Source organism: Solanum tuberosum, unplaced genomic scaffold, assembly GCF_000226075.1.
Source record: "Solanum tuberosum cultivar DM 1-3 516 R44 unplaced genomic scaffold, SolTub_3.0 scf00834, whole genome shotgun sequence".
Lineage (NCBI taxonomy): Eukaryota > Viridiplantae > Streptophyta > Magnoliopsida > Solanales > Solanaceae > Solanum > Solanum tuberosum.
In genome coordinates this window covers 1-11033 of record NW_006239749.1, presented here as the reverse complement: position 1 = coordinate 11033, position 11033 = coordinate 1, and the positions used below count along the sequence as shown (strand labels likewise).

General features: G+C 31.4%; 1 long non-coding RNA gene across 1 annotated transcript; it reads right to left on the bottom strand.

The window, feature by feature from the left end:
- Positions 1-6084: 6084 nt before the first annotated feature.
- Positions 6085-10759, bottom strand: LOC102604956 (uncharacterized). The gene is made up of 2 exons (XR_368972.2): positions 9591-10759; positions 6085-6362 (listed from the first exon to the last, which is right to left on the bottom strand). It is a non-coding gene; the product is annotated as an uncharacterized lncRNA (long non-coding RNA).
- Between the last annotated feature and the right edge of the window lie 274 nt (positions 10760-11033).

The window sequence follows — 11033 nt, the reverse complement described above, 5'->3', positions numbered from 1 at the left end:
TTGGGAGTAGTCTTGAGCACCGAATTAGGGACACGAGTTCATATAAACTCAACTCTCCATAAAAACCATGCGCCAACATGGGAGTTAACGGGTCATACTTTTTAGAAGACTCCGTAAAGTTAAGCTAGTGGATCCACTTGGTAAAGTTAGCCTCCTATATCACGACTAGGTATAGGATGGTCCTTAGGCAACGTGAGGTAAAACGTTGTATCGTTAGCTTCCTATATCACGACAAGGTATTTGGGAGTAGTCTTGAGCACCGAATTGGGGACACGAGTTCATATTAACTCAACTCTCCATAAGAACCATGCGCCAACATGGGACTTGACGTATCATTCTTTTTAGATGATCACGTAAGATTAGGCTAGTGGATCCACTAAGCAAAAGTAAGGTCCTATATCGATGGCAAGGTATAGGATGGTCCTCGGGCAACGTGAGGTAAAACGTTGTATGAACCACTAAGTTTAATAGTGGTGGTTTGTCGGTTAGAGAAGCTCCCACAGTAGAAAAAGCTTGGTTCCTCGAATAGTTCTGCTTAGCTTTGATGGGGGTATGGGACTTCATTCATACACTGCACAAGTAGACTTTGAGAGGAAACATGGTATTTTTATGACATTATAAATATGATTTTTACGTCATGTTTTAATAGTTTTACAAGCTTTATATATTGCATGTGTCTTATTGCTTTATATACTGAGTTCAGTTATTCTTGAGTTGAACAGAGCCAAGGTAAGTTCTCTTTTGCATCTCTTTTCAAGCTTATGTTGTGGTTTAGCTTTCCAGCTCGCATACTCGTATGTATTGATGCCAGTTGGCCTGCATCTTATGACGATGCAGATACAGGTACCCCGGATCAGCATCCTGCACGTCGTTGATCCAGCTGAGCTCTCCAGAGTCAGTGGTGAGCCTCCTTGCATTCCGGAGGACTCAAGTATTTTGTTCTCTTAGTTTTGTTTTATTAGGATGTTGCAGGGTCTGTCCCAACATCCATCTCAGTATTTTAGAGGCTTCGTAGATAGTCAGTCAGTCAGTCAGTTAGTTTGAGTCTCTCTTTTGTGTATATTTATGTAAATATTCTATTTTGAGACTCGAGTTGCCGTTTTGGCCAGATTTTTATCAGTTGGTTGTTTTATAACCTTTCATTGAATTGAGTTATGCTTTTGAGATAAGTTTCTGCTGAGTTAAGAAAGCCAGGCCAAGGGTTCACTTGGGGCCAGCAATGGTCTCCGAGTGCCGGTCCCGCCCAGGGTGTAGGCTCGGGGCGTGACATGACTGTAAAGTTGTCACGTCAGGTGGTAGGTGAAAAGTGTAGTGTACTGCACCAATAGGAAGAGCGGACAAGACTATATGTTTTAGTGGCTTACAAATGCAAGGATCTGGTCCCAGACAGGTTCTCTCCATTAGGTGCATAATGGGGTACAACTGTAAAGCTATCTTGTCAGTGGTTGGTGAGGCGCCAGCATACTGAACCAATCAGAATGGACGAGGGTGTTTGTCCAACGGGTAATAACTCTTTATGGTTGATATTTTCAACATGACAAATACCATATTAAATTCATTCATTCAAAGGAGGAAGTCAGCCAGCAAGCCTTTTCAAGAACTCACAAAGAACATTGCAAGGGACCTGGTCCCTGCAAGATTGCTTACATGAAAAGGTGACAAGACAGCTGTCAGAAAAGCTGCCACCTCTGATGTGGTAGGTGCATATCCTTTCTAAACAGCAGGCCTTCAGCCAATAGGGTGGTCTCAACGAGTTTGTGTTGATTTTATATAGTCTCTTCTCAAAAGCACAAACTCAAGATTTGGAAAATAAAAACTCAAAAGGTTAAAAGAAAAGGTCATTTTCAAGGAAGACCTCAAGCACAAGAACACATACAGCAAGGACCTGATCAACAGAAGAAGTGATTTTTGTACCTGATGTTGTTCTTGAATGTTTGTATTGAGCTTAACTTGTAGGATTCATTTCATTGTTGTTAGAAACGTTTCAAAACTTGGGTGAATCACTGTAAGAACATTGTTAGGGGTAACTTTGTGTCTTACTGTCAAAAGTCTATATTAATCAGTGAGGGTAATTAGTATAGTGGGCAATGGATGCATTGCTTAGGCTCGTTTAAGTAATAGGTGATATTACTTAGTGTGGAGATTAGCAGGTTAATCTCATGTTGTAAATCGTGTTTTACTTTTTCTTGACAAGATTAGTAAAAAACAGTTCGAAAAGTCCTGTGAGACAGGTCGTGGTTTTACTCCCTTGAGCAAGGAGGTTTCCACGTAAAACTCTTGTGCCTGTTTTACTTTGTGCTATTTACTTTCTGCACTTTTACTTTTACACTGTTATTCTGTCGAGGGACCTGGTCCCGAGATCACTGGTGGACGCGTATATTCCATTAGAACTATTGTGGACTGGGAATGAAGAACAATTGAGATACAATACAGAGTATTATAGTTTCTTTCTTCACTTCCTGATCTCACAGTTAACACTAGTATAAAATTGAATTAGTAGACACACAACCTACATAACAATCCGCGTGACGCTGATCTATATATGAAATAATAAGTCTCCCTTGATATCTTGACTAAATTGAGGAAGAAGAATAGGTAATTGTTCAAGTATATGAAATATTCGAGTGTTTTTTTGTTTAAATTTTGGATAGTTAAAGTGTCTCTTTGTGCACTATCAAAGTTAAAAATCAAAGTTATAATTTGAAGCCAAGTTAAGGGTCCTTTTTGTGTATTATGCCAACTATTATTTTCTCTATCCCAATTTATGTGATGTACTTTCCTCTTTTTAATCTGTAAAAAAAGATTGACAAAATGTATATATACGAAGCGATAACAAATACTCACATACACTTGAATACTCGTATTAATTTCAAGATGATGCAAGATGCAAGATGATACTTTCAGAGTATTTATATACCATCAAAGTATATATAAACTCCGATGGTAACGACAGTGGTTCAATGAATAGAACAATGGGGCAGTCAGGTAAATAGTTTGGGATGTGAGTCCAATCAGGATAAATATATTGAGTTGAGTCTAATTTACATAAATACTTTGCCTAATGAGTCCAATTTGTGTATTTTTCCTTTATTTTTCTAATTTTGATTTGGTACGTAGTTTAAGAAAGTAACGAGAAACTTTTGAATCTTGTACTCCTTAACTAAAATTATGTAGAATGTGCCTAAAATATTCTTTAATCTTGTGGTCTTAAATATGTTAGGTGGAAAGTTAAAATAAAAGAGTTACAAAAAAAATGAAAGATACATTCTTTTTGAAAAAGGCCAAAACGAAAAGTAAGACAAACAAACTAAAACATACAGAGTAATATATACTATTGTTTTCAAAGACCGATGTAAGTCAAGGTATTTTACATTTTCAAAGACCATTGTAAGTCAAGATACTTAACACATTGATGATAGTGCATTTTCCAGGAAACTGTACTTACTAATTGCTTTACCTAAACACAAAGTGTCATTATACTACCTTCGTCCACTTTTAATTGTCATAATTTCTTTTTTTTAGAGTTAAGCTATAAAAACTTTGACTAATATTTTAGGATGTATTTTTTCATCATTTTGATATGCAAAAAATTGCAATTTATTGTACTTTTCGTATATTTTTTTGAATATCTATATATTTTGTTTAAAATATTGAATTGATGTAATCTAATTTAACTTTGAAAATTAGTGAAATTAACTTTTAAAAAATGCAACATGACAAATAAAAGTGGACGGAAAAAGTATATATGTATTATTAATAAACAAAGACAATTACTTTATGCAAACTGGTACCAACGAAGGGATGGCTTAATAAATTAATTTGTTGAAAGACTTGGTTCAACAAAGAGTATACTTTTATTAGTTTGTTCTAAGGCTTTTCGTTCGACTTTGCTCCCAATTTGGTCTTTTAAGTGTAAATTTGTATATCGAATACCAGATCGTTTAAAACATCTTATCTTAACTGATATATATGGGGTCGTTATTAACTCTTCCATACATAATAAATATATATATATACATACTAGATAATGGTGCCCGTGCTATGCACGGGCCCAATAATATAAATTGGTATGTTTTGGGGCTAATAACGGAGTTTTTGAAGCGATTGTGTGCGTGGATAAAGGAATAAGTTTTTTTATCACAAACCTTTTACTTTCTTTGACACTATTTTAAGGCATAATAAGACTACCCACACATTTTTGAAATATTTATGTTGTCAATTGTCATGATTTATAGTATTTTTATGATAGATTCACTTCAAGAATCAGTGGAATTTTTTTTGATTTTTTTTGAAAACATATTTTATGTTGTCAATTATCATGATTTATAGTATTTTTACGCAATTTTTAAATAAAAAAAAACACAAAAAAAAAAATAAGACAAATAAATTAAAATGGACCCAATATATGTTATTTTTGTTGTCTCAATTTATGTGACACAAATAAAATTTGGAGAGTCATCCAAATTTTCATTTTTTTTTTAAAATGTGTTAAGTTATTAATTATTGTGATTTATAATATTTTTATGTAACTTTCAAATAACCTACATTACTGGTCACTTTGTCCTAATTTATGTGATATGGATAAAATTACAAAATTAACCCTTTTAAAATGTCTTTTAGATATTTTAAGTTGTTTAATTCTTATTATTATTTATAATACTTTTTTGATAATTTTAAAATGATATGTGTTATTTTTTTCTGTCCCAATATATGTGAGCCTGATAAAATTCTAAGAGTGAACCTATTTTATTATATAGCTTTTAAATATTTTAATTTGGTAATTATTGTAATTTTTAATGCTTTTTAAGTCATTTGTAAATGATATATGTTGCTTCCTTTGTCCCATTTTTATATAGTATAAATAAAATTCCCAAAACCAACTCAATTTTTAATATATTTTTTAAAATATTTTAAATTATTAATTATTGCAATTTATAATATTAAAAAAATTAAATAGAAGACGTACAAAACTTGTATCAGCCTAAAAAATGACCACAATAATTAGAAGCCTACAGAAAACAATAAGGTTGTACGTAATTTTAAATACTTAATATATATTACTCCGTTTGTCTCAATGTATGCAGCATAGATAAAATTTCAAGAGTCAATCAAATGTTGTTAATTGTTAAGATTTAAAATACTATTTTACATAGTTTTCAATAATTTCACATTAAATAATACATATTACTACTTTTGCCTCATTTTATGTGACATTGATAGATTAATTTTAAGAATCAGTCAATTTTCTTTTTTGTTGTTTTTTAATAAATATTTTAAGTTGTCAATTATCACGATTTATTATATTTTATACATAATTTGTAACGGTAGATTAATTTCAAGAATCAATCGAATTTTTTTATATGTATTTATTTTTGAAATATTTTATGTTGTCAATTATCATGATTTATAGTATTTTACGATAGATACACTTCAAGAATCAGTGGATTTTTTTGTAATTTTTTTTCAAAAACATATTTTATGTTGTCAATTATCATGATTTATAGTATTTATACGCAATTTTTAAATATAAAAAACACAAAAAAAAAGACAAATGAATTAAAATGGACCCAATATATGTTATTTTTGTTGTCTCAATTTATGTGACACAAATAAAATTTGGAGAGTCATCCAAATTTTCATATTTTTTTTAAAAATGTTTTAAGTTATTAATTATTGTGATTAACGGTGTTAAATTGTCCAATAAGTAAAATTTTAAAGGTACAACCATAAAAGAAGAATGTACAACACTATCTAAGCACATGTAACACTTGTCATGTGCTAAGTAGTAGATATTCCCACTTATTATATATAGTAATTTAAAGGTACAACCATAAAAGAAGAGTGCAACACTATCTAAGCACATGTACAACACTATATATATATATATTATATTATTATCATAGCACTATATATAATAAGTGGGAATATCTACTACTTAGCACATGACAAGTGTTGGATGATATGTGCTTAGATAATGTTGTACATTCTTCTTTTATGGTTGTACCTTTAAAATTTATATTATTGGACAATTTAACACCATTAATTACCTACCTCATTTGGGCCCATTTATATATATACTAGATATAATATGCCCGTGCTAACCACGGGCCCGACGAATTGAAATTAATTATTTGTATTACAAAGTTGTAAGGAGTGTAAATTTATATTTACAAAGATACTATAATAGTGCCTCAGTTATGGAGGAATAATGTCCATAGCCCTTTCCTGTTTGTTGAAAGTTTAACTAAAATAAGAAACAAATTTTTTACAACAATTGATTGATAAGAAAAAGTAAACAAACAATATAGATTGCTGACCGGATACAACTCTAGCTTTATTTCAACCGTTGCATCTTATTCAAACTGCACAATATGAATAAATGCATTAATGATCACCTAGTTAAGCTACCAAAAATTTGATAAACAGTTCAACACACAATCACTGGAAAACATATCTAGGTCAATTCACCACTTGTATTTTCAAGAAAATAATATAATTAATCAAATAACATGCTCAAAATATATCTCAAACTAAATTTATTAAAACTTGTCTACTGAAAAAATAAAGCAGGGATAAAGACAACATTGTTAGTTCAGTACATAGCCACTTGAAACTTTGTTTCGAATCATCAATAAATAATACGTATCATCAAAAATGATTTACTATTCAAATTGATGGGTTTGAAACGTATAGTAACTTTTAAGCAACCGTTATATAGGCATGAAGCTACCTGTTCACAAAATTTCAGTACCATGACAATTTGCAACATTTTTCGTAGTCTTCATGGGTGAATCTTAGATCAGGTGTATTGTGCACTTTCAATTCAATTTCAGTATTATCCTTAAAATCTGAAAGGATCTAAGTACTTGTTCCTTAGGTTCATAAGATCAATAGTAGTGACAACATTCAAGTATATTAATGTAATCCAAGGTGAATGTCTAAAAATAAAAGAAAATAACAAGAAGAGAAAATTTCGATACACATCTTACATCTAAGCTTCTAATGTAGAAACATTATAACAAAAAAAATTGAATTGGTGAGCAGATGAAGATTCAGATAGCGACAAGATGATCATAATCAAAGTAGAAAATATAATGTGAATAGATTATGGAAATGTCACCTTGGTATTGTTATTGTTAAAGAATTTAACAACAGGATAGTCGTTAGGGTCCTCTTTAAATATATATAACTACAATAAAAACAATTGTTCCTTTAACTAATTTTGCCAAGGTATCCACAACAAAATCCTAAAAGCATGTAAGATTATTGATTAAAACTTTACCTGATATCTCAAAAAAGTAACAGAAGAACCATACAAATATCTAATACCAGAAAATCTACACAAAGTTCATCAAAAAGCTTGAATAACTAAATAACAGGGCAAGAAGGTGATGAATTTGGCCACGAGGAAGGAGCTGTGAAGTTCTCAAATTTAAAGTTGTACAATAAGAGGAAGAACTTTCAAATGATGCGTAGGTAAAATGTCTCAAGGAAAAAATAAATAAAAAAACAAAAATCTAAAAGATAAACCTCAAAATACAATAAGCATGAAAGTTTAGACACTGCAAACTATAGATTAGCTTGACCAATCACAATATGGCACTTTAGATTAAATCTATTTTATTGAAACCATAAGAATAGATATTAAGCCTACTTTTATTCAATGCATTTTTATTTTCTAATATCTCTGTGTTCTTGACGATTTATATTTATAAAAAAGAAAAATATCAACTTAATTGATGTCATATAGCTGACCTCTGAAAAAACCCTCATGATTTATCGCAATAACATGTAGTAGTATAACATAAAGCAATACTGGCGGATCAATTAAAATAAGGACTCTAGATTAGCCAAGTCCCGTAAAGGAGGTACATCCAATCGAGTTAAAGATTATGCATCATTGCAGTATGCAGCTAATCCATTAGGAAATGTGAGGATACATAGCTCCTGGATTGTGAATGATACATTACTTAATTAATGGGAGGAATGTATACAAAAGGAGAGAGATATGTATCTAAGAAGGGATAGAGATATATCTGAGAGGTTATTTTTGTAATTTTTAAAGTAGAATATTTTAGAGCTTATGATATTTTAAGTTATAGTAATTTTCTTGAAAATAAAAAGTAGCATGCCCATTTTATGATTTATGTCCTTTGTGCAAGTTAAAGTCTTGCTCTTGATGGGAGTAGTGCATTTTGTCAATGCACACGTTGAAATATTATGATAAAATAATTGATATTTTAGATTTGACTAAAATGCCCTCATTAATTTTGATTTTCTTTGCATTTTTTTTAATTAAATTTTTTCTTTGCATTTTAGGTTTAACAATAAATATCATTAATTTTGTACATTGAATTAGGAATGTATTACCCTTCGGGGTGGCCCAGTGGTTTGGGCTTGGGACTTTCATGTTGGAGGTCTCAAGTTCAAAATCCCTTGCTTGCGAAAGCAAAGGGTTTGCCTTCTGGGTCGAGCTCGTCGCACCGGGTTTTCCTAGTGCGGGTTACCTCGCCTATGTGGTTTGCAAGCTATTGCATAGGAGCGGGGGTTTTACCCTGTGCGCACCCAAAGGGTAGCGGCTGCGGGTTTCCATTGTCATAAAAAAAAATGTGACTCAAGAGTTGAGAAAATGCATAATACATTTTTGAGGATCTGGGAACCTCATCACTGTTTGTACTTTTAAGTTCAAATTGTGTAAATACTCTAATGGTCCAATGTTTTATATTTATAAGAGCTCACTTATAGATGCTCCAAGTGCATAGTTTCCAAAAAAACTTAAGAAGTCTAATAAGTAGAGAATGAAAGAATAGAACATTTTATTTGGTGGTGACACAAAGGAGAAGCATGTTCTAAGCACAGATCCGGCATATTAAATGTAACATCTCGAGGAGGACTAAGAACATTCCAACTTTAATCTTAAAACAAAAATGTAAGTCATATAAATAAAATAGCTTATCCAATGATCAACAGTATATGTTAACTATCTTATCCATCCTAAAATACATTTGTGGACATCTAGCATATATTCTCATCAAAAGTCACTCTCTTACAACAGGTATTTCTAAAACTTTTAAATGTAAAATATACATGGACCTTTTGATGTTTCAACTCAACAGCTTCCAACAACTTCAAATATTACGTAGAAATAGTGTTTCTCTCACATTCACAACACAATGAGCATTAGAACTTGTACCATGACATAGCCAAAGCAGGGAATTACTTGCATGTATAAGGAAAAATAGAAATATAAGATGCAGCATAGTTGGTTTAGACATCTAGGATATTTAGTAGTAGTAAATTCATTCAATAACAACTTTCAAGCAGCGATCTACTCCATTTACCATTCTAATTATAAAATTCAGGGCCATAGCGTTAAAGGGTATACATTTAAAAAAATCAAAAGTTCAGTATCATTAACTCCTTGAGTTTCTACCACTACCTACCTGTACATGACATATATAAGCTTAGCTTTTAAAATCTTGGCTACATATTCAAAAATAAGTAGGAATACTATCAGTTACTTGTTTGAACTTAAATAAAAATATGTGTTCAACTAAACTCATAAAGAGTTATGGAGAAGGATTTCTTACTAAGTTACTTTGGAATGCATCGTCGAGAGGCTTATACCAACTGTATTTGCAGTATGGCTGATTGCAGTTCTTCGAAAGATACTCAACTGATCATTTTGTAGGAGAAGCATCTGAAAAATTGTTATGCATTTATAGATATTGTTGCTCGTAGATAATGGTATTACCATATCGCCTGAAGAATGGTGCTTCCCTATTGAAAAATTTCAGGAAAAAAAAGCAATATATCTGAGAATTTTTTAGATATTAGGTGACATTCTATAAGTTCTTCAGCAATGACGCTTGACAACTAAATGTACTCGAGATTTTCTTAGCAATTTTGTTCTGCTTGTTAGAGCCTAATATCAAGAAAAATGAATCATGAAAACTACAAATTTTTACACATGTAAAAAACAAATAAGACCAACTAACAATATGATTAAAACGTGGCAGTGAAATGTGTTGAATGAAAAAAAAGAAGCAAAAACTTAGTCTAGATCGTTAATTCAGAGTCTTATAATATTTGTTTTTCTTGCTGGTACAAAACAAGCAGTGACTTTATCAAAACTTGCATACATAACATATGAAAGTCAATAAGCAATTTTTAGTTATATATGAAAGTCAATAAGCAATTTTTAGTTTAAAATTTCCATCATTCATCCCTGATCTAAGTTGCGGACTTTTCACTTTCGATGCCGCACCCATGTCGAATTCTTCAAAAATGCACTACTTTTGGCGAATCCGACACGCACCTCTTGACCTCTTGACATTTTTAAAGAGTCCGAGCAACATAGTCTTGGATTATGAGACATGACAAGCATAAATACCCATGGATCTTAAAATCATTTATCACCTCTATACAACCATAAGAAAGTAAAAGAGAGAGATAAAAAGTTAGGATAAGAAATTGTACCAATATTGTAATGCATGAACTATGAATGTTCAACATAGGCAAACTAATCACCTTTGCATTCTTAGAAAATCACTATCAAACTGTTATCAAGTGTATTTATTTGACCCTCAAATTTATTCATATAGTTAAATAAGTGTATCTTAGAAAGTAAATTAGTATCAACTAAGTCGAGAAGTTGTCTGTCGGTAGTCATTTCGAGACTCTAATGTTTGAACCTCTAAAAATGAAATTGGAAGCTGAAATTGGAACATTGTCCTAATAGCATGATCTTGTGGATTCTCTCGTCAAATATTTTTATGACCGAGAAACTACTGAGATAATGGATTTATCACAATGTTGTTATTCACTTAAATACAAAATTTGATATAACACCCAAACTTCAAACGTGCGATGTACACCTAACACATTTTCGCGTTCCACATAGCACAACATTTACTGTTGAACCAAACCCCTAGAACATGGGATTCTTTTGGCATTCACCAGTCATTTTTAAAAAAAATAAACTGATTGTTGTTTTATCATAGGTACTCTTTTTATAGATCAACTAATTTAGT